Source organism: Marmota flaviventris, chromosome 2 (genome assembly GCF_047511675.1).
Source record: "Marmota flaviventris isolate mMarFla1 chromosome 2, mMarFla1.hap1, whole genome shotgun sequence".
Classification (NCBI taxonomy): domain Eukaryota; kingdom Metazoa; phylum Chordata; class Mammalia; order Rodentia; family Sciuridae; genus Marmota; species Marmota flaviventris.
In genome coordinates, this window is record NC_092499.1 from 40225585 (window position 1) to 40251757 (window position 26173).

A 26173-nucleotide genomic window follows, 5' to 3' on the forward strand; every position below is an offset into this window, starting at 1 on the left:
TAGTTCATAAAACTGCAGCCAGTACTTCTTCTGAGGACTTAAAAGAATGCCATGTTTTACTGACATGGGGTTCCCATATAATGTTGCCTTAGATAAATTGACTATTTTACTGCAGAGAATATGGAGTAATGAGCACATGGCCATAATATGAATAGATTTTATTGTGTAAAAGCATCATCAAGAAGCAGTTGATATAATCAACTAATGTAATGGCCTACTAAAGCCTCAACTTGGGAATGTCGTTCTTTCAAGTTGAAACACTCTATTCCAGAATATAGAATGTTCATTGAACAGTGTGAAATACATGGTGCTCTGTTAACCTTCCATCAGGTGGCAGGAAGATTACTTCATGTTGGTGTCATGTGGGGAACTCATCAGTGTAATGCTTATAACATATTATAATGTTATATAAACTATACACTGAATTTCTTTTTTTTTTTTTTAAGAGAGAGAGAGAGAGAGAGAGAATTTTTTCAATATTTATTTCCTAGTTTTCGGCAGACACAACATCTTTGTTTGTATGTGGTGCTAAGGATCGAACCCGGGCCGCACACATACCAGGCGAGCGCACCACCACTTGAGCCACATCCCCAGCCCAATATTTATTTTTTAGTTTTCGGTGGACACAACATCTTTGTTTGTATGTGGTGCTGAGGATCGAACCCGGGCCGCACGCACGCCAGCCACATCCCCAGCTGAATTTCTTAACAATGGGAATTCTATGTTGTTTTAGATGAAGGAGTTCAATGTTGTCAAGTGCTTCCATAACCCATGTTCCTGCCACCATAATAGTATATAATTGAGTCCACAGTCCCCTGTAAAATGGTCATAAAGTGTTTGGAAAGAAAGATACTCTGTCACAAATAGACTGCTTCATTCTGTCCATCTAATTATGAAAAGTCTCCGCTATCATAGGCGGGTAGTGGATGCCCTTCTGGTGAATGTTCACCTGAAAAACAAATATTTGTATAGACTGTGCCCATTGGGAGAGGTTTCCCTATGTGTCCCTAATCCAGGCTGGCTGGTCTCAATGTTCCAATCTCTCCATTTCCCTAATTGAAAAAAAGAAAGTTAATACCATTATAAATCAATTAATCTATGGTTTTATTTAATGATCCTTATACCCAAAGTAGACAATCAGAAATATCATTTTAGGTTTTGTCCATTGATATGATCTCCCTTCACTACTGTCCTTCCTGGTCATATGGAAGTTATAATGTGGTAGCATATTATGCATATTATCTGTATAACAGGCCTGGCATTCTTTCTTACTCTACCAACTTGTCATAGAAAACTCTTCCTGCATTCACCAGTGAATCAGTATGAGTGGAAGGCAAGGTGCTAATGCAGTAGAGTCTAAGCACCATGTCAATTGCTTATGTCTTCTGGAGTTACTCAAGCTATTCTTAATTATACTGTGTTATTATAACAAGAGATTGCTTTTATGCACTCTGAATTTTAGTTTCTTTTTTCTTTATTTTTTTTTTCTTTATTTATTTTTTGATACCAGGGATTGAACTCAGGGGCACTCGACCACTGAGCCATATCCACAGCCCTATTTTTGTATTTTTATTTAAAGACAGGGTTTCTTTGAGTTGCTTAGCATCTCTCTTTTGCTGAGGCTGGCTTTAAATTCATGATCCTCCTGCCTCAGCCTCCTGAACTGCTGGGATTACAGGCCTGCGCCTGGCTTGCCCTCCAAATTTTAAAGCAGGCAGTTTATGGTGAATAACATTTTTCAAAAAATAAAAAATAAAAATTAATTTATAATAAAATCACATATCAGTATTTAAATACTCAAGTTCAATTGCACTGGAAGACATAACAAATTAGAGCTACTATATAGTCTGGTACAAATCTAACGAAATACAGGTACACTCTTGGTGACCCAAAATTTCTGAAGACATTTTGGTGGAGACATTTTCTGAAATAGTGAACAATTCCTAGTACATTCGGAACAAAATAATGTATGGTCCTCTTACTTGTTTTTGAAATTTGTTGAACAACCTAAAACAAACTTAGGTCTGTCTCTAGTTTTTAAGCTATAGTTAACCCTTGAAGGTAAAAAAGGAATTAAAAAATAGAGTGTTGGAGTCGGGAGAGGCTGAAGAAACAGGTGTGCCTGAGAAAGTTTTACATTGGATGTAGCAGAGCCTTGTTATGGTTTGGATGTGAGTTGTCCCTCAAAAGCTCAGGTGTGAGACAATGCAAGATGATTCAAAGGAGAAATGAGTGAGTTGTGAGAGTCTTAACCCAATCAGTGAATTAATCCCCTGATAGGGATTAACTGAGTGGTAATTGAAGTGGTAGGGTGTGGCTGGAGGAAGTGGGAATTGGGGCGTTGCTTTGGAATACATAATTGTCTCTGGCAAGTGGAGATCCCTCTTTCTGCTCTCTGATCATCATGTGAGCCACTTCTCTCTGTCACACTCTTCCACCATAGTGTTCCACCTCACTTCAAACCCCAAGTAATGAAGCTGAGCCCCGAGGAATGGAGTCTTGTATGGCCATCTCTGGACTAAGATGTTTGAAACTGTGAGTCCTTAAATAAACTTTTCCTCTTCTACAGTTGTTCTGGTAGGGTCCATTAGTCACAGTAGCAAAAAAAAAAAAAAAAAAAAAAAAAAAAAGCTGATTAAAACAAGCCTGCTTACCAGCCTGGCTTAGTGCAGAAGCCATTGTTAGAAGGCCACATACCTAATAAAATATCAGCATTTTGAACACAAAAGGGGAGATTTTTTTTTAAAGCATTAATGAAAATTCACATTTCCCTACTAATAATTAGCCTAAAAAGAATAAATGATTGATGACTGATATCATTCAATGATAAAGTAATTGAAATCTACTAAAGTTGAGGATTTCCACAAGTGTTAAAGTGGTATTTACTCTTCATTCACTGAAAGGTGTGGGCTCTGTGTAGAACAGCAGCAGGTGTTGGGATCCTGACCAATAGGATTTGCATCACATTACATTTCATTCTTGACAATAGTAAAGATTGATTTTTCAGCTTTTCAAAATATAAAATATAATAAAAGCTCATATATCTAGGTAAATTTTATTTTTTTTGTGGAAAGTAGAACTTATGTAGTTTTTTAAAAGCTCTCTTGGATAATTTTCTATTATTTTCTGGGAGGTTTTCAACCTAAAGAAGTCCTGAAGACAACATGATTATAAATAATAAGAATAACTCTACTTGAGACTATTTTTGTTCTTGTCTATTACAGGACAATCAATACATGTTTTTACCAGAGCAATTAGATAAATATTTACTCTAAGTGTGCAAATTATGACTGATCTGTTGGTTATATGAAATGCTGAGTGAAGCAGGAAAAATCTCAACAAAAAACTCAAGATAAGCCCCAACCCAAATAGATTTTTTCAAAAAATATTTAGAATAATAGGCCTATCTTGATTTTAATGAGAAGATGCCCAAGGCATAAGAAAAGTTTTCCTGCATTTAATGATTCTGTTCTATGTTTATTCAGAAGTGTTAGAGCACTGGAGACAAAAACATGTTCCTACCATAATTACTAAAGACAGGTATTGAGTGCCAACTCCCATCACACTTGGCATTGCCCATTCTGCTGGATGGATGTAGTTTGGTTTTTGGATGCCTTTCAGAAACGTACTTTGTATTGGATGTCATATTAATCTTCCCAGAAGCACTTGGAAAGAAGTAATTTGTATGATGATTAGGAAAAAACAAGAGCATCAGAAGACAGATTTTTCCAAAAGATTTGCTTTTTTGCTGTGTGTGAATTGGGCATTAAGTTTGAATGCATGCTTCTTAAAGTTTGGAAATCACCTATGAAAGGAACACCATTACCCAAATGGGCCATTTCTTCCATAAGATGATTGGTTTTTGAACCCAAACAGTGCAAGATATTGATAGACTTTTGTAAAAATTAAAAAGTGTGATGGGCCATCTTATGATAAAAATTAGAGGAGCAAACATATATTTTTCTCATTTAAAAATAACTTTAGTATTTTATTTTGCATTCTGCTAAAGTCTTCTTTTTTTTAGTTAACAGTAGTATACAAGGATTTTGGCAGTTCTCATAAAATGTATAGGATATATTGTATGTGAGGTTCTTATTTATTTGCTTTGTTTTGTTAAAAAATTTAAAGTTTATAAACCTTTGTATGATCTTGTGTGATTTTTGATTTCTTAGTGAATATAAAATGAGTATATATTGGCTTATCATCCTATTGACAACATACCTGTAAATTATCATTGCCAGTTCCAAAAGTAGTTTGAGAATTTCCAATTTTAATTTAAATCATTAAATTTATTTTAATTTACAACAATAAACTGTGAGAAATTATTTCTCTTGGGAGGTAAAAGTCTCTCAGCAAAGAGCACAGTTTACCGTCAGGTTAAGTAAACTGCTATCATAAATATAATAATTAAATAATAATTCATGTCTATTAAGCTTTTTCTCACCTAGTAAACAAATAATATACAAAAAAATTATACATATGGCACCATTATGGCATTTCATCATTTTCCATTTGGAATGAAAGGCTTAAAAGCTAGAAGAATTGAACTAATCAAATTCTTTCCCAGATTATCTTCTGTAGTAATTAGAAATTTGATGTTAAAACTGCAAAGATATATCACTATATATCCTATAGATGTGAAATAATAAGGAAGACTTGTTACCAATAAATTTGAGAACTAGATGAAATATACATATTACCTAAAATACATCTTAAAAAACTGACAGAAGATGAAGTAGAAAATTATAGTAGCTCTCCTACTTCAATCAAATATCAAAAGGCTTTCCAAAAAGATTACAGGCCTAGATGCTTTTCTTGATGTTTACTAATAAATATTTAAGGAAGAAATATTATCAATTTTATACCAGCTTTTTCAGAAAATAGTTGTCACCTCAATATCAAAACTTGAAAAAGACTACGTAAATTTAAAATTATACAAAATTCATAAAAAGGAACCATTAAAGACACCTTTTGTTGTTAGAATACTAACTAAACTTTTACTGAAAATGCACTTCTGTGATGGGTGGCATAGATTAACATTATTTCAGGAGTCAGTCACAGATAACTATGGGGTTTGGGAATTCCTACTTTGGCTCTTTCCCATTCATGTTTCTCTTACCATCTTTGTAGTTCTCAGCTATACTTTTCATTTTCCCAACCTCAGAAACACTATGATCTTTTCCAAGTGTGCCTTCTTGCTACCAGTGTATGTGTCTCACAGTCAGTTCTAGGCTACCAGCTATGGAAACTGTAACTGACTATATCCAAGTTTCAGCCTCCCCAAAAATATGCACTTTTTGCTTCTTTTCCACTGAATTATCTTCAAATGCTTGTTTTTTGTATTATATCCTGGTTTTAGATTGTTTTTTTTAGTGGGCATTTTCTGAGGGGGTCTTTAGTGCATCATATCCACAAGTGGTAGCCAGTTTATTTTTGAATATTTTAAAAATATGAACTCTATTACTATTTCCAATAATCTATGTGAGAATGGTGAGAATTCTGCTAGAGAATCATATGTTTTGGAGAAAAGTAAATTATTTTTCTTCCCATCGATATTTGTACTGTTAATTTATAAAAGCTTTTCTCAATGAATAAGTATGCCAATAAAATTGTGAAAAAATGTAGCAAAAAAAAATCTTGTCAGGTTTCTGAGTTTAGAGAAAAAAATGTTTCTACCTTCAAACTGTTAAATATAATTTTCTCTCTCTCTCTCTATGTGTGTGTGTGTATATACATACACACATATTTATTTATTTATTTTTGAGACAGGTTCTCTCTAGGTTGCTTAGGCTGGTCTTGAACGTCTGGATTCAAATGACCTTCCAAATATTTGGGATTACAGCTGTATACTACTGAGCCGGGCTATATGTCTTCAGGTATGTATTAAAAGATAAATGAGGATCCTGTAATTCTTCGAATTTTCTGTTTTTTAAATCATGAATATATATTAAATTTATCAAATAAAATAATTAATTACTGGCATATTATTTTTCTATTTTACTAATATCTAATATATCTTATATATTTGATTTCACCATTTGAAGCTACTACTAATTTATATGTAATATATAACTAGTTTCAATTTATTATTAATTTATATGTGATTTTTGCATCTAAATGTACATTTAAGATTTGCCTATTGTTTTTTCTTTTCCCTGGTTGGTTTTGGAATTATGAATACAAGATCCTTGTAAAAGAAGTTGAGGAATTTCCCTCTTATATCTCTTAAGTTGCAGTGGTGTTTTAGAGTTGAAATTGTTTATTTTTTTTAACAATTCAAACATTTCAATTTAATTGCTTTATGCTGTTCATTAGTTTGTTCATTCATTTAACAACTGTACATAATTTTGTTCTTTTTGCCAGACTTAGTTTTAGGAAAATGTAAGTAAAAACAAAAATTGTTTCTGCCTGAAAGAATTACAATACATGTCTGTTTTTCTAAAGTAAAACTTAAGGTAGTTCAAAGAACATAGCAAGCACTTACAGATATTTCAAGGGAAAAGATTCACTCTAAGGGATTTCAGTGATGTTTGCCTGACTAGAAATTGTGGTTTCTTTTTCTTCTTCTTCTTCTTCTTCTTCTTCTTCTTCTTCTTCTTCTTCTTCTTCTTCTTTTTTTTTTTTTGGCTAAATCACATGTAGATTCATCTTGCTTTTGCAGTGTTAGGCTGTCTAATGGACATAGAACCAATCCCTGATGACTCTCTTTCACTCATCCTGAGAGGAGTGCAATCACTCTTCTTTCTCATTGATTTATACTAGATAACTATATTGGGGTGAATAAAAGTGGCAAACATGACTTTTGTGAAAGGAAAAAAGATTTGTGGAAGATTTCTTTTTCTGTGATTTTTGTCAGATTTATGATTACATTGATTATTTTGTCCTGAACCATAACATTTTCATTTGCAGATCTGAATTTTTTTATCATTTTACTTAGAAACTGAATGAAAATATCTTTTCTTTATTATTCTTAAACTCCTGAATTCTGAATTCTGAACATGCTCATAATCACAAAATTATCTAGTTCATTATTTATTTATATCTTTGTTGTCAATTTTAGTAGTGGTTGCAATTCACCTTATTGATGTTTGTGAGTTTGTTTTGATGGTAAGAAGTAAATACACTTAAATATACATGAACAATTTCAGTTTTCTCTCATTTTCACAAAACATGTTAATGAGGACACACGTCATCTTCATTAACTCCCTTTTCCAGTAAGTGCATTTTCTGGGTTAATTCTTTTTCAGTTGCCATGTTAAATTGCTTTAATAGAGTTGCACTTTTAATTTTCTTATCTGTGCCTGATTGAATTGTTTTAGCAAAAGTAATAGTTAATATGGGAAAAACATCACTAATGTCTAAATATTAAGGTCAGATAAGTCTTACCCATCCTGTGCTCTAATCAAGCATTGAGCTCTGGTGATTTGCTTCTACTTAGAAGCAGTCTGCTGTAAGTCAGGTGTTTTGCAAATTTGCTCTTTTTCAAACTTTGATGATTCTGTGTTTTGACAGATAACCAAACTGTGTATTTTTTTTTTCTGTTCAGTAAATGATGTGTTTTTCATGGGAGACACTCAGAAATTGACAATGTTGGGTCACATGATGATAATTTAGAAATATAAACACAATCTCACTGTTTAAATAAAATAAAACCATTTGACTCTATATAAGCCACTTCAAAGCACTACTAAATAGTCCACTGCAGTATTATTTACTTTGAACTCACTAAAATACTCTAAGATATACTGTTTGAATATTCAAATTTATAATTCCCTGTATTTATTAATTAATATTAGTTGAATGTCACAAAATTTTCCGCTATGATATCTGCATTTGAAAATGAGTGTCAGCTTCCAATGGGGCAATGAAATATTTAAGCTACCATCAGGTTATACACGTGAAACTATTACCCTTATCTGAAAAAAAATTGTGAAAATATGAAACATTTTCAGAGATAGTATGCAGATTATCTGAATGACATAACATATATGTTAGCTCATATGTAAAATACAAAAGTATTTAGTAAATATCATAAATTATAGTCCTAGTAGTTGGATAATCACCAACCCCAATATTAGATGGAAGTATAAGAAAAGTTTAAATCCAAACAAATTAAAAAAGACAGTACCTTTGAATTTTATTTTTTATGATTTTCAAGTATTATTGCTAGGAGTGAAGTATAAATTTCTCAAACACTGTTCTTAGTTTTACCTTAAATTTAATCAATTCTTTTTTTTTTTTAACCTTTTGAAAAAAGGTAAAAGGATTAAATTAGCTGAAGTTACATTTATCTTTCAAAAGTCAACTTTATTGCTATAGGTTCTCCTATAAGAAAATGTACCTATATTTACTATAAGTTAAAGTGATTTTGATAAATGATGCACATTTTAGTCAGCTTTTTTGCTGCTGTGACCAAAAGAACTGACAAGAACAATAGAGGAGGAAAAGTGTATTTGGAGGTGCACAGTTTTAGAGTTCTCAGTTCATAGACAGCTCTGTTCCTTGGGGCTCAAAGTGAGGCAGAACATCATGGCAGAAGAGTGTGGTGGAGGAAAGCAGCATCTATGATAATGAGGAAGCAGAGAGAGACACTCCTCTCACTGGATACAAAATACATACTCCAAAGGCACGGCCCCGATGACCCACTTCCTCCAGCCACATGCTACCTGCCCTCATTTACCACTCAATTAATCCCCTTCTCCTAATCCTTTCTACCCTAGGTGACCACTAATCTAATTTCTATCACTATTGATTACTTTCACTTCGTCAGTATATTCACAGATAATCATGCTATTTGTGTGTAGGTTCTTTGCTTAGCATAACATTTGGAAGATACATCCATATTACTGCATCCACAGAATGTTTCTCTCTTTTTTAGTGAGTAGTATAAATATACTACAATTTGAATATCCATGCTTTTTTAATTCTATTTCACATAAATGTAGTCTTGGCATCTCTAGTCTTCCTTTCCTGATTAGCCAATATAAGGTTTTAAACAGAAAATCTTCCTATGTTTGCAATCTTTTAAAAACATTTTTGTTAGAGAAGAAAGTGAGGATTGTGAATAAGATGTGCATAGTTCTCAATTGCCTCATTGGTCTGTTGAACTGAACTTTAGCTTTAGTTTCTTCATTCAGTGCTTTTCTCCATCAAGGCCCAGAGGCATTTTCCCAACTTATCTGTTTGCATATTTCTTAATTTTCAAATTCTTCCAAGCACTAGTTTGTGTGGAAACTATTCTTGAGTTTACTGTTTTGATGACTGTCTCTTGTTAAACTTTTACATTCTGCTTTTTATCCAGCCTGTTTTTGATCATTATGCAATTACTAATGCAATTGCTTAACATCAATATCTTTATGTAAATATCTTTATTTATAAGGAGAGATGCTATGTCCGTGTCCCTTATGACTATAGTCTTAGTACTTAGTAAGGTACCCAAGTATTTCAGGTTGTTAAAAATGTTTATTGTGTGAACTGTAATGGAAATCAATATTTATAATTGAATATAACAGTGATAGAGTGTAAGATGTCATGGGAAGAGAGAAAGAGGGTAAGAACCTGGGGGAACATGGAGAAAAACACAGACATTGTGATTTGTGGATGTAGAGAATAAAATGTTCTTCTGCCTCTAAATGAAATAATTACATTCATTTGTTATTGCCATCAAAGGAGGGGATGCTCCAAAGCAACTACATGAAAGCCCTTTCCAAATCCTTGTCTTAATAATAAGTCATTTTACTTATTATATTTAAGGGATAATGATATAGGAGTTTGTATTAAAATTGTGAGACAAGAAGTCATTCCCTAAATAGAGCATACAAACTACATTAAGTTGAGTAGTAAATCAAAGGAGATGAGCATGTGGGCTGCCTGAACTCTGTTTGGTAAGCAGTGTTGCCTAAAAAGAGGTAACTAACTCTTTTTAGGCAACTCTGGTACTTACTTGGTTATGTAATTGGTATTATTAAACCTCTACCAGTCTCAGATTAATGTCTAAGATGGTGTTTTGTAACATTCTTTATAAGAGTTATTAAAAGTTTACCCTTATTAACAACTACTCTTAACTGAGGCCACATCAAGGGGATTTCACATATGTGCTTGGAAATACAGGCTGTTTATGCTGCTGTAGTCATTGCTGGTATTATTATAGATGATCTTTTTTGGTCATTGCTGTCATTATCACTAGAACACTTGGTTAAAATTTAGGTTGTTCTTTCTCAACAGTGGAAATAAGAATATTTGGGTAAATGTACTAACCTTAAATTCAGTGCCATTATCTCAAAATAAAAAAGGAAAATAAAAAGATTTTGCTTTATCAACCTGAAGGGGTTATTGTGAAAACCAAATAAATAAATAAATATGAAAGCAATTTGATTGTACATTACCATTGTTAAGATTAGCCCATTGCTTGGAATGCTAATTTGGAGCAAAGCTGTAATGAAGACACATTTGTACATTTAATTCATCTTTCCCATAACATGAAAAGGTGTTCTTGATTGGGAACTAGCTACTGTGTATTTTTTTTCTAGATTACAGACTAAAGGTCATATTTTTAAGGAAAAAAAAAATGCATGTTTTGATTAGCCCATTCCACAGCTGTTCTGATCAGAGCAATATTCTGTTCTCCTTTAATGTGCTAAATTAAATCACCTACATTATTTTATATGATGTCATCTGTGTTCAGTATTAAAGGGTATGCTCCAGGGTTTGTGGGTCTACCTCTGGTCTATACTACCACAATATTTTTGAAAATATGTCAACAATTTTTGCACTTTATATTTTAGTATACTGCTAAGCATAGCATAACATATATTCTGTACATGGAGTTCTTGTGAATGGAAATTTTTTAAAAAATGGTGTAGTTATAATGGCTTTTACAATTTTAATCAGTTTCACACAGAACTTTTGTATTTATTTATGAGAGGCAGTGTAATGTGGTAGACAAATATGGACCTTGAAGTCAATGCAACCTGGATTCAAATACTAGCTCTGCCACTTAATGACATAAAAAATGAAATCATTTATGTTTTCTAAGCTTTTGTCCTTGTGCTATATGAAGATATTAATAATAGCACCTTTTACCTGAATGTTGTGGAAATACGATACTATGAGACATCAAAACATAAGTGCCCTAGAAACTGAGACCACTCAGGGAACAAGAGGCTTAGATTCCATTTTATCTTTGCTTCACAGTATTCACCATTCACGGTGGGAAAAAATCTCCCTCTCCCCATTTACTTGTAGAGGCAGTTATGTAAGATAGTTTTCATTGCTGTGGCCAAAACACTTGACAAGAACAACTTAGAGGAGGAAGATTTTATTTTGGGCTCATGGTTTCCAAGGTTCAGTTCATGGTCAGCCTTTTCTACTGCTCTAGGCACAAATGAAACATCAGAAGGGTGTGGTGGAGGAAAGCTGCTCAGCTCAGGGCAACCAGGAAGAAGAGAAGAAGAGAAAAGCAAAGCACAAGATATACTACCCAACAATAAAACAAAAACAAAAACAAAAAAACTATTGAACCATCAACATATAACATGCATAAATATTGTAAGTATTATGATAAGCTGATGGGTAGGGCAAGAGAGAAAGTAAAAGAGAGGAGCCAGGAATCAGATATAGTCCAATACTACACCCCTAGTGACCTACTTCCTCTGATCAAGGCCCATCTACCTACAGTTAACCATTCAGTAGTTCATTCAAATTATTAGTTCATCAAATGGATTGTTCCATTGATGAGGTCATAATCTTATTTCACCTCTGAGCATTACCACATTGCCTAACACATGAGCTTTTGTAGGAAGATTAAAGATCCAAAACATAATAGCAGTTAAACACAATCACAATGAGAATAGACTGTTTATCTGGGGGGATAAGGAAGTGACACATCTCTTTACAGAGCACAGCTGACCCTATAGTATAGTGATAGAAAAAAAAAAAAGGTGTTAAGTGCATGCATTGAGTTTTCTGGATGCAAGCCAGACAACAGGAGCGCTTGACCCATGTAGATCATTATTTGTATAAAGATTACTACTGGACATATGGGGGTGTCTTACAATTTGAGTCTGCAATTTGTAATACATTTAAAACTTAAAACTTCCGAATCATAAGGAGGTAGAATCAATTTTATATCAGTACCCAGTTGTTGAGATAGGACTTGTCTGTTCATTATTATGTAGATGCAGTTACTATCTACAGTGAAGGAAGAAGATAAAGGAACCCATTTTGTAGATTGGCTTTGGTTATGATCAGGACCATAGATATTATTGAATAATACATTTAAAAATTTATCTGTAGTGACAATTTTAACTTTTGTCCCAGAAGGCTTCTGGAAGTAAGGCAGCATTGTCCACACAAGCTTATTTATAGAGAACTGAGATTGTTCTAGGAATAGTGCTAAATATGTTTTCATGAATTTTATAAATTATAAAATTTATGAGATATGATCATATACTTTTTAAAAAAATATATAAATCAAGGCTTATATAGAATCAGTAGTTTACAAAATTGACAGGGTGAAAAACTGGTGGAACCAAAATTTGAATTGGAACAACTTAGCAAAAGATCTTAGAAATAGCTCCTAAGGAAGGACTCAAATGGCCCTGAAAAAAATTTACCATGAAGAAGAACAGAAGTAAAGTTGGCTCAACATCAGGGCTCCAGCATTTCTGAACACATCTTAAGTGACAATTTAAATAAATAATGAAATAGTTAGATAACAGTATCAAATACAAACTTTATATATATTGATTTGGATCAATGTGTAAACCATTTTTTAAGGAAAAAATGATTTTTTTGTTAAAATTTCTGTAAAACAATATTTGTCATATACTATTTCTGGAAATTCAGACCTAAAACTGATGTTGTGTTTCCTGTTTGAAGCTGTACTGGGTGGAGGAGAATCGTTGAGGTGGAGAGAGGGTGCTGATATTTCTTTCTGAGTTTATCTTTTATATGTAAAATAGTTTAGCCTAAAATACTTTAGTAAAGAAAACTATATTTTAAGATTGAGAGAGCACTTTAAACCTTATCTCAAAGTGGTCTACATTTTTCAAAAACCTTTGTGTTTTATGTCTGAAAAGAAGATTAGTAATATGGATAGAGGCAGTATTGATTTATTCATCCTGCTATCCCTTAGTATTCTAGGTAATCTCTTGGTTTATTCTATCTCTGTCAGCAGAAAGTATGATTAGCATTTAGTCAAGGTATTATTTTTCATCTAGAAATTGAAAATGTGAATTCTTTAAAAAAAGGAAAGAGCATGCACCTCTTTTATTCAAGCAATTTACACTTTCAGAGTGGTGAAGAGGCCAGGTTGATAACACTGAACTCATACATGAAGATAATTAAGCTTTAATCTCCTATTCAAAGACCGTAGCTTGGGGGTCACAAGGAATCAAGAAAACTTTTTCTTTTTAATCAATCTTAGATGATTAGTGACTTTGTTTGTGGAATGATCATTTTCCAAGTACAGCAGTGCAGTGCCGGAGTAAAATAGGAGGAAAAGATTAAGGAGTTTAATTTACTTGGCATGTTATTACTATGTTTATTAAAACACTAAGAATTACAGCAAAACTTTATCATTTGTTAATATTACTTTTGCCTCAATGGGGGTTATATTGCGAAAGCAATATCTAGTCATAAAGGCCACTGCCAAGTGTTATTTTTTTTAATTGTTTTCATTCTTTCTTAGAAAATAACCTCCTGGGTACTTATAATGAAATCTATTTCTTTACTGAAATGTAATTTTTCTTCACCCTCAATAAGCTTCCCATCTCTGGCTTGTCATTATACTGTCAATTAGAATAAGAAGTTCAGAATATTAACCTACTATGCCTTATACCATCATTAGTAAGATAAAGTGTACTATGTATTATTTCCTCCAAAGATGTATGTGTGTGTGTGTGTGTGTGTATCTTCAAATTTGGGTTCTTCTTGGGGATTTAGCTTCATATCTATTGAAATCAGAAAACATATGAAAATAACTCTATATTAAACATAGAAACTAAATGCTAAATAAAAAGGAAAAAATACCTTCCTCCAAATAGAATTGGAGTTTTTATGAAGAGATTGATAATTTTTAGCTCATCTGCTCTTATAATGTCTGTCTTATTTAATGCTGTGTTTTTCAGAATCAATAGATAATCGCTGGTTTGGAGGAATGAAATTTGCCAGAAAGTTGGCTTTCACAAGGTTGAAAATAAATATCAAGTAAATATAGACAGTTTTCTAAGCTTTTGTTATGATGGAGGTATTATATTATTTAACAATACTATATGATGAAAACTAGCATCACTATGAGAAAAATCATATTATATCTAGAGAAGACAAGAACATATTTATTAGGGCCAGAATATGCTTGGTAGGGCTTCTTGGTAGTTTAAAAAATGTACTAAACAGCTTGAATGAAGAGGTATTCTGTGCTTTTTAATAGCAGCTTGTCTTAACAGCCTCCCCTTGAGATCTATGCCCAGTGTAGAAAGATTCATAATATTTTTGCTGTATTGAAAATTTTATTCCATGTACCAAGTATATGAGAAATACATCTTTTAATGGATTAATTACAGTACATTAGAGGTCTTAGAATCCCCCAAAGTCCCCACAAAGATGACTTTGAACACTGTAAAGAAACATGGAGCACATACTGACAAAAATAAGAATGTTGCTTTATACACTATAGCCTTCAAGTAATTGTGATTTGGCATCCAGGAATCAACTTTAAACTCAAGATGGCTTATTTGAATTCACACATTATGTTGAAGACATAGAAAGAATCATAAAAAATTACTACACTCACATCATTGAATAAGACCAATATACTTTATATTATCCACTCTCTGTTTAATAAATATCATTCTTATAAATCCATTGATAAAATATAATCACTACATAGTTCACGTTACTAAAACATATATGCCTGTACTTTAAAAAATTCAATCATAATGCATGGGCTAATACAAAAGAAGAAAACCATTTCTTCTTTTTAAGTCTTTTAATTATTTCAAACTCTCTAAATAATATGGGCATATAATTGTTACTCTTTTTTTTATTTTTTTAAAGAGAGAGAGAGAAAAAAAATTTTTTAATATTTATTTTTTTTAGTTTTCGGCAGATACAACATCTTTGTTTGTATGTGGTGCTGAGGATCGAACCCCGGGCTGCAGGCATGCCAGGCGACCTAGCCCCAATTTTACTCTTTTTAAGTTAAATGTAAACAACATCTATTAACTCATTACTATAGTATTCCCACATACATTTTCTGGCTTTTGAATTTTATTATAAAAATATTTAATAATTTAAGTATTGTATTTTAAAATTCCACTGATATTTTATAATTTTAATTTTAAAATGCACACTCTTAGTTTTACAGTTCATTTTTGAGTTTTGACAAAAATATGATTGTATTACATCCACAGTCAGCAGTTCATCAACAAGAATATTTTCGAATATCAACCTTATAACCAACCATTCACTCATTCCTAAAACCTGGTTTCTATCATCTCTTCTCATTTTCTATAGTTTTGACTTTTCACGTGGATTCTACAAATGAGATCATGCAGCATGTAGCCCTTTTCCTTATGCTAACACATTTGAAACCCATCCATATTGTTATTTGCAGCAACAATTTGCTCCTCCTTATTGAGAAATAAATATTTCACCCTATGGACTTATTATGATCTTTTAATTTTTTCACAAGTTGAAGGACATTTAGGTTGTTTCAATTTTCAAGCTTAAGCTACTTTAAACATCCATGTACAGGATTTACTATGTACAAAAATATTATTTCTCTTGGGCAAATATCTAGAACAGGGATTGCTGTGTCATATGGTAAGTGTATGTTTAATTTTATAAAAAAATGTCAAGCTCTTGGCATTTTGGGCAGTTTCACCAATACACAAAATTCCTGGTTGCTCTCTGTACTTTGTCAGATTTTTGTTATATTTGTCTTCCATTCTAATGAATATCTAGTGGTAAGTATCTCTTTACAGTTTCAATTTATATTACCCTAATAAGTAATGGTCTTGGATATCTTTTTATTTCACATGCTTGTTTGCCACTCATATATTATCTTTGATGAAGTGTCTGTTCAAACCTTTGGCTAATTTTTTTCACTGAGTTATTTTCTTATTTTGAAAATTCCTCTCATACTATGGGTTCAAGTTCCTTGGGAGATATCACCTTTGCAAATATCTTCCCCAAATCCACAGCTTGTCTTTTAATTATAACAGTGTCATTCACAGAAATTTTTAAAAAATGTTGAAGTAAAATGTACCAATATTTTCTTTGACAATCATGCTTTTGGTATTATATCTATGAACACTTAGCCTATTCAAGGAAGGGTCCCAGAATTCTCTCTTATACTGTCCTTTAGAACTTTTAGAGTTTTAAATTTTACTTCTAAAGTTTATGCATGCTCTGTTTTGAGGTAATATATGAAGTGAGAGTTCTGCCCAGTCTATTTTAAACTTTATTTTTAAATTAAATTTAATTATTTACTTGCTTTATTTAATTTTTTTGAGTGAGTTTTCCTGTGTTGCTCAGACTGGGCTCTAATTCATATTTCTGCCTGAGCTGCCTTGGCAGTATCCCACACTTTTAAAATTTTTAAATGTACAGGTGGATAGCCAAATAGTCTAGCAAGATCTGTTGAAAAAGCTGATTTTCTCCATTGACTTGCTTGTGTGCATTTGATGAAATCAGTTGTTTTAGTGTTTCTCTATTCCTTGGATATGCATGTCCATCCTTTTAACAAGTATCAGACTATTTTTATTGCTACAGCTTTATATCAGACAATATATCTTCCAACCTTGCTCTCTTTTCAATACTGTTATGATTCTAATTCCTTTTGTTTTCCATATGTAAAGTTTAGAATTGGCTTGCCAGTGTTTACAATAATCCTAGAATGTTTTTATTTGGTTTTGTATTAATATAGGTTTCAATTTGGAAAATACCTAATAATCTTGACAATAATCTTTTGATTAATGAGGATGATCTATATTTCTATTTATGTACATTCTCATTTTATTTATTGGCGTTTTGTAGTTTCAGCATATGGATCCCATGTAATTTAAATTTTATACCCAAGTATATTTGTGTTATTACAAATTCACAGTTTTAACATTGTGAATTATAATTGTTTATTACTAGTATGTATAAATACAGCTGGGTTTTGTATATTGAATCTACATCTGGTGACACTGCTATACTCATTATTAGTTCTAAGCACTACTATAAAATATTTTCTGGAAGGAGGGTTATGTTGTCTGAGACCAGATACCTAGAAAAGTGACACTTGAGAAAAATGCACTTCACAGAAACTATTGAGCCTACACTATAAGCCAAGGCACATTTAGAAGGAGGTGGCAAAATGTGAACAAGCAGAGCTCACTATCCAACTTTCACTGCACATAGAATTACATAGGGTAAGGGGAAGATCAGAACCATATAGAATGCGTTTCTGGGTGGAATAATTTTCTCAGGAAGTAAAAGTAGGTTCTGATCCAGAGTTCCTCCTCAGTCTTAGATGTGAAATGATGTGTTTGTATCCTCTGTACATGGAAGAACTATAACTAGTTCCCAGTTTTCTCATTCTTATCCACATTTTTCTAAGACTGCTATTTTTCTTCAGAAAAATAATACCCCCAAACCCCCAAAGAAAAAAAAAACATATGTTTGTAGTCTCACAGGTCTATTGTTGTGTTTTCTGTTAATGTACAAGAACCTGACCTACTAACTGTCTGAGGGTATGACTAAATCCAGCTTGAGTGTGCCAGAGTATGCCCAAGAATGTGTAAAATGTTAATTTATGTTTACATAAAGTATTTCTTATCTAGTGGGTTTCTGAACAGCATTAGAATCTCTCTCACGTTTACATGTTTTAGATTTTATGAATGTGTTTTGCAAATGTTTGAGCAATTAAATACTAAAATTATAAAATACCTTCTGTCAGGATGCTCAAACCACTATATATATATATATATATATATATATATATATATATATATATATATATATATATATAATTACAACATTATAAAAATGTAATAAGCAATCACCCACTAAGATAAATTCAGGAAGGAAAAGTTTAGAATTGTGTTACATAAATGTAAAGAGGATTAATTATAAATTCAAAAAATGACTGCAAACATGATTAAATGCAAAGACAAACACAAATCAAGCTGAGCACATTTGTCTTTGGAAAAGGAATTATAAAAATGTTTGGCAATAAAATGAAACCGCTTTTAAGTCATTTCAAAATAATGATACAACCTTGGATGATTTTATTGGTTCCATAACTTTGAAGCTGTGACCCAGTACCTTGCTTGTGCTTTCTTGTAAAGTTATAACCTAATTATGAAGTGACCAAATATGAAAGAGCTGCTGTGAATCTATTGCAGCCTCTGAATGTTACTTCTGATGTTTAAAACTCTTCTAATGAAAATTGCATGCACCAACTATCAATAGAAAAAGATTAGATACTCTGGTGTAGTGAAGTGAAATAGAAATTGGGTTTGCTCCCCATTAAGGTTATGATTAGATTATTATGGGCTCAATATTTGACCAAAAGAAAATTATTTCTTTCTTTAAATATACAATATAACAGTTGAATATAGATCATTCCTGTCAGGGAAGGCATATTTTGAAGCCATTAGAAATATTTATGTGTTATGTTTTTCCTTCTCAGTTAAATGTCCCTTTATCTCAACAATTTGCTCCCAACTCTGTTGTTATTTCATAAAAACACTTCAGAGAGCTCCTGGATGGAGAAATAAACAGGTTTCTCAGTGTGTGTGTGTGTGTGTGTGTGTGTGTGTATGTGTGTGTGTGTGTGTACGTGTACATGCGCATTGAAGCTCTTTCATATCTGGTCACTTCATAATTAGGTTATGACTACAAGAAAGCCCATACAAGGCACTAGGTCACAGCTTATTTTATGTCTGTCTAAAACACATTTATAAGAGAACAAGATGGCAGACTAGAGGGAGTTTGTATATTTAAAGAAAGAAATAATTTTCTTTTGGTCAAATATTGAGGCCATAATAATCTAATCATAACCTTAATGGGAAGCAAACCCAACTTCTATTTCACTTCACTACACCATAGTCTCTTGTATCTCTGTGACCCGGTATTCAAGCAGCAGGAATACTGCTTCTCTGCAAGGTGGGTGAAAGGGAGATTTCACTAAAACTCAACACTAGACAGCCAGTGCCTAGAGACTTAGAAATATGGAGCATATTAAACAAGGAAAAGGGACAAAAATAATGTTGAACTTCTGGTAGGAGCAGTGGAACTGGCATACAAAACCAGAAAAAGTTGAGAAATACAATGGACAGTGTTAGCATGGAAAATCCTAAGATCTTAGGGGAAACCTGCCCCTAGGCTCATCCAGAGGCTATTGGGCACAATAAATTGTTTCACAAATGTCACCCCATCTTTAAAAATTTTCTACTGAGAGCAGAGGCAATAGCCATCTTGAACCCACTGCACCAGGGTGGCTGGCAAATACAGAAACCAAAATCTGTATCCAGGAAAACTGGGATTGCTCCCATACACAGTCTAACAGACACCAGCCAAGTGACCTAGATTGAGCCTATCAAAATCTGGAGAAAGTTACGCATAAAGAGTATTTTGCTTGGGGGAATATAAATTGGGGAGACTGTGGGGAATCTAGCTTTCTCCTCCATTTGAGTCCAGCAGCTCACAGGACCAGTTGGTGGGTATGGAGTCTGAATGGGCAGGTGTATCTGCTCTCAGAGACTGATCCTGGGAGGCTGGGAAGGATGCAGGATCAACAGCAGCTGCAGCTGGTTGAGAACCTGAACAAGTGGGTGTAATTGAGCTCCGTGTGCCCTGGAATGCCATGAAGGGTAATTAATACCTGTGAGCAATAGAAGCAGCCTGGGGACTTGCTCCCTCATCTCATGAGTGGATCTGTTGGGTGAGTCTTGGATCACAGTCTCCCAGCAAAGTTTGGCATCTGATGGGCTCTAAAAATGCATTGATTTAATATCTTCAAATAACTAGCTGTGCAATCAAGCACCTGGGTCCTCTCTAGACTTAAGCCCTGCTTCCAAGAGCTACACCTGCAGAAACTCATTCACAGAACCCAGCTGTGTCTTTAACTTGGAGCAGAACTGACAGTATTCCCCATCCCAAATTTCAACTCACTGAAGAGAAGGGAAGCAGAGGTTTTTGAACTCCGACAGGCCTCTTGGTGAGCAACACATTAAAAAGAAAGGAGTTGACAATCCGCAATCCCTGCTCTTGTACCCAGTACATCCCTCAAGAAAAAACGGAAAGAAAGACAGGTGAGCACAGATAGTGAACATATAGCCTCACCAACATTTTGTCCATCTCAATGGAAATAACCCTTTAATGTTTCATCTAGATTCTTTTTATCTTTTCATTCTCATGTGCTGAATGATGCATGGACATTTATGCATATAAATATTTGTTTCTGTTTTCTTATTCTAGCATTTTTTGAACGTAGTTACTTTTCCTTGCTCTTGTCTTTTGAGGATTAGGATTTTTTTATTAGTATATTTTGGTTTTGTTTTCTACACTATCCTATTCACCTTGTTTCTTTCTTCTCTCTTTTTTTTTTCTTGCAAACAAATTCTATTTTATCTCTTTCACTCATCTTTTAATGTTTTACTTTAAATTTTTCCTTCCTCCTTGTAACTATCACAACCTACATCACTTGTATTTCCCACATTCACCTATTAAAATCACAAAACCTTTTCCATCTATCTCTTCAATATTCCTCTTAATTAACTCTATTCCTAAAATCTCTCAGCTCTAATTGGTTTTTATAACACTAGACCCCAACATTAATGCTGTAGTAATAATTAATACTATGGAGGTCAAAGATAACACCTATTATTTGATTTTATGCCAAACAAAATACATGATCACTTACTGATGGAAATTGCTGATCCTATCAATTCTTTTTATTGTGCCAATTAAGAGTGTAGATGTCTTTACAGGAATAAAGTATTTGGTTTCTGCCTATATATTGTTTACATAGGTCATTGCTATTATTTGGCTCCCCCTAATCAGTGAGGTAGTGGAAACCAATAGGGACACTGTAAGTTTGTACTGCAGAAACTGCTGCTCCAGATCCATTCAGATAGATGAGCAGGCACACAAACAATATGAAAAAGCATGGAAACAAGCTACCCCAAACAACCCAGAGAGCCTCAACAGCAGACACCACTGACACCACAGTGGAAGAAATGCCAGAGTATTTAGTCAGTTCATAGTTAAACTGGTTTATGAGGTAAGATATGATATAAAGAATGAAATTATAGAGAACATACAAGAAGTGGAAGATCACTTAAATAAGGAGATAGAGACTCTGAAGAAGAATCAAATCGAAAAATCTCAAAATGAAGGAATTATTGAACCAAATTAAAAATTCAATGGGAAGCACCACTAATAGATTAGATCACTTGGAATAAGATAGAGTTTCAGGCAATGAAGAAAAAGAATATAATCATGATAATAAAGCTGATCATCAAGATGCTAAGAAACCATGAACAGAATTTTCAAGAAATATGGAATAACATTAAAAGGCCAATTCTAAGATTCATAGATATAGATCAAGGCTCTAAAAAACAAACTAAAGGAATGTGCAGTATTTTCAATGAAATAATGTCAAAAAGTTTCCCAAATGTTAAGAATGACATGGAAAATCAAATACAAGAGGATACATCACTCCAACTAAACAAAATTACAACAGACACACTCCAAGTCATATTTGTTATGAAAATGCTTCACATGCAGAATAAGGACAAAAGTTTGGAACCTCTTAGAAAAAAACAACATTCAGAAGTAAGCCAATCTGGATATCAGACAATTTTTTTAAAGCCAAACCCTAAAAGCTAGGTCTTGGAATAATATATACCAAGCTCTGAAAGAAAATAGATGTCAACCAAGAATATGATATTCAGGAAAACAAAACTTCAGAATTGAAGTGAAATAAAAAGCTTCCACAATAAAAAAAAAAAAAAAAATTAAAAGAATTCACAATGAGAAAGCCTGCACAACAAAACATACTAATAAGATGTTTCATGATGAAGAAATGAAGAATAAAAGTGAAAAAAAAAGAAACAGCAAAAGGAAGAATTATACTAGAATAATAGGCAAAGGAAATGTAATTCAATTTAAAAACTAGAAATAAATAAAAGTGGTAGGGAATGAAAATCATCTTAATAATAACACTGAATATTAATGGACTCAACTCATCAATCAAAATACATAGGAGGGCAGATTGTATTAAAATAGGAGACCCAACAATATGCTATTTCCGAGAGACTCACCTCATAGGCAAAGACATCCACAGACTGGAGGTGGAAGGATGAGGAAAAACATATCACTAATATGGATCTTGTAAACAAGCAGGGGTTTCTATTCTCATATCAAAATAAAGTTGACTTCAAGCCAAAGTTAATCAGAAGGGACAAAGAAGTTCACTTCATACTGCTTAAGGGAACCATACAACAACAGGAAATAATAGTCATAAATATTTATGGCCTCCAAAATGGAGCATCTATGCATATCAGACAAACCCTTCTTAATATCAAGAATCAAATAGACCATAATATAATAACATTGGGTGACTTTAACACACCTATCTCATTACAAGATAGGTCTTCTAAACAAAAACTTAATAAAAGAGCTACAGAACTAAACAAAATACAATTAATAATTTAGACTTAACATATATTTAGAATATTTCATCTTTTGATGCCTGAGTACACTTTTTTTCTCAGCAGCACATGGAACATTTTCTAAAATAGACCACATGTTAGGCTATAAAGCAACTTTTTGCAAATACAAAAAAAAGATAATATTGTGCATTCTATCAGACCATAATGGAGTGAAATTAAAACTATAAGATAGAAAATAGAAACTAACACCTGGAGACTAAATAAATCACTATTGAAAGATGAATGGATAACAGAAGAAATTAGGGTGAAATAAAAAAATTACTTAGAAGCAAATGAGAATAGAGATACAATATATCAAAATGTCTGGGATACTATGAAGGCAGTTCTAAGAGGAAAGTTCATAGCATTGAGTTCAGACATTAAAGGAATAGAAAGATAGCAAATAAATAATCTAACATTATATATCAAGGCCCTATAAAAGTAGAACAAACCAATAGCCAAATCAATAAAAGAGAGGAAATAATTAAACACACACACACACACACACAAAAAAAAACCTTCACAAAAATCCTTTTAGAACTCATTAATGAATTCAGCAAAGTATCAGAATACAAAATTAAGATCCATAAACCAATTTCATTCCCATATTTTTATGACTAAACAGTTGAAAAAATAGGAAAACCATCTATTCACAATAGCTTCAAAAAATTAAAATAATTGAGAACTAATCTAACAAAAGAGGTGAAAGACTTCTACAATCAAATCTACAGAACACAAAAGAAATAAACTAAGGAAGACTTTAGAAGATGAAAAGACCTAGTTGGATAAGCGTAATTAATATTGTCAAATTGTCCACACTACTGAAAGCATTGTACAGATTAAGTGCAATTCCCATCAAAATTTCAATTATTTTTTTCATAGAAATAGAAAAAGCAGTCATAAAATTTATTCATATAAATAAGAGGCCCAGAATTGCTAAAGCAATCCTCAGAAAAGTGAAGCAGGAGGCATCACAATACCAGAACTTAAATTATACTGCAGAACAATAGTAACAAAAACAGCATGGTATTGGCAACAAACCAGGTAAGAAAAACCAATGGAACAGAATAGAAAACACAGAGATAAATCCATATAAATACAGTAACATCTTACCAGACAAGGGTGCCATAAACATACATTGGAGATATGATAGATAGCCTCTTCAACAAATGGTGCTGGAAATTGATATGTAATAAAATTAAATTGAACCCGAATCTCTCACTCTGCACAAAACTCAACTCAAAATGGGTCAAAGCCCTAGAATTTGGACCAGAAACCCTGCACTTACTAGAAGAAAATGTAGGGCCAACTCTCCAACATATTGGCTCAGGAGCTGACTTTCTTAACAAGACTCTTTAAGTGCAAGAATTAAAATCAGTAACTAACAAACTGAATAGCATCAAATGGAAAAGCTTCTTCACAGGAAAGGAAACAATCAAGATAATGTAAGAGAGCCTACAGAATGCAAGAAAATATTTGCCACCTGCTCCTCAGATAGAGTGTTAATTTGCAGGATGTATAAAGAACTAAAAAAGCTTAACACCAAACAAAACAAACAAACAACAACAACAAAAATCCCCCAAACAACTGAATCAATAAATGGGCAAAGGAACTGAACAGACACTTCTCAGAAGAAATATAAATGGTCAACAAATACGTGAAAAAACATTCAACATTTCTACCAATTAGAGAAGTACAAATTAAAACTGTAGAGTTTTCCATTCACTTCAGTCAAAATGGCAATTATCAAGAATACAAGTAAAGATAAATGTTGGTGACAATGTGGGGGAAAAGCAACACTCATATATTACTAGACTCAGTGAAACTGAGTCTAGACTGCTTTCTAGACTGGGTAGCCACTCTAGAAAGCAGCATGGAGATTCCTCAAAAAAATTGGAATGAACCACCCTTTGGCCCAACTATCCCACTCTTCAGTGTATATCCTAAAGATTTAAAATCAGCATATTAGCTGGGCATGGTGGTGCATGCCTATTATCCCAGCAGCTTAGGAGGCTGAGGCAGGAGTATTTTGAGTTCAAATACAGCCTCAGGAACTTAGTGATACCCTATGCAACTTAGTGAGACCCTGTCCCTAAATAAAATATTAAAAAGAGTTGGGGATGTAACTTAGTGGGTAAGTGCCCCTGGTTTTGATTCTTAGTACTCCCTCCACCCCCAAATCAGCATACTTACAGGGACACAGCCACTTAATGTTTGTAGCAGCTTAATTCACAATAGCTAAGCTATGCAACCAATCCAATGCCCTTCAACAGATGCACAGATAAAGAAAATGTGGTATAAACAATGAAACACTACACAGCCATAAAGAAGAATAAATTTATAACATCTGCCAGTAAATGGATGGATTTGGAGACTATCATGTTAAGTGAAATAGGCCATCCCCAAAGGCTTTTGCCTGAAAATGTGAAAAGCTAACCCAAAATACAGGGCAGAATTGATGGGAAGAATGAAATATTTAGTAGATTAGTCAAAGGGGAATGAGTGGAAGGTAGCAGGGATAGGAAAAAGAAAGACAGTGGAATGAATCTGAAAGAACTTTCTTATGTATCACAGTGAATCCCACCATTGTTTACATCCATAAGAATGGGGTCCTAATTAGAATAAAATATATTCCATGCTTGTATAATTATATCAAAATGAATTCTACCGTCATGTATAACTAAATAGAACCAATAAAAAATAAAATATATTACCCAGGCACAGTGGCACATGCCTTGTAATCCCACCAGCACAGGAGGCTGAGACAGAGGATCACAAGTTCAAAGCCAGCCTCAGCCTCAGTGAGGTGCTAAGCAACCCTGTCTCTAAATAAAATATGAAATACGCCTGGGGATGTGGATCAGTGGTTGAGTGAATCTGAGTTCAATCTTACATTAGACAAACATATTCCGAAACTAGCCAGTGCAATCATAGTGTAATCATTATTTACATTTTAAAATATCAGTGTGGATTAATTTAGCTATTTTTTTCCTTTTAAAAAATAACATTTATACTTAAGAAATAATTGTAGACATTGAAAGGAAACTATGAGATGATGCTGTATGTTCATAGCACAAAAGTAATTTTCTGTGAAAACTTAAAACTAGTTCTTGGAGTAATATTGAAAAGCAGCACTTTGGAGAAGGGCACTGGGAAGAAAAAGGCATTGGAGAGGAGCTGACAAACTAGGAAGCAAGCTTTCTGTGAGCTGGGAAGCATACTGTGGTCAGTAAGAGAACCACGATTTAGATCCCCTCCTTTGTAATTATGCAACCATCACACATGCTCATTTACTTGTATGTAAAATGGTCAATGTATCAATAAAAGAGGGATCAAAGGCTTAAAACTGTAAGAAACCAAATTTTGCTAATTACTACTAGGAGCAGGAGTTGCTGTAGACCCTCAGAGAGGAATTATTGCTCTTGCCTGCACTTTAAAACCATAGCTTTTTTAGTCTATTAAAA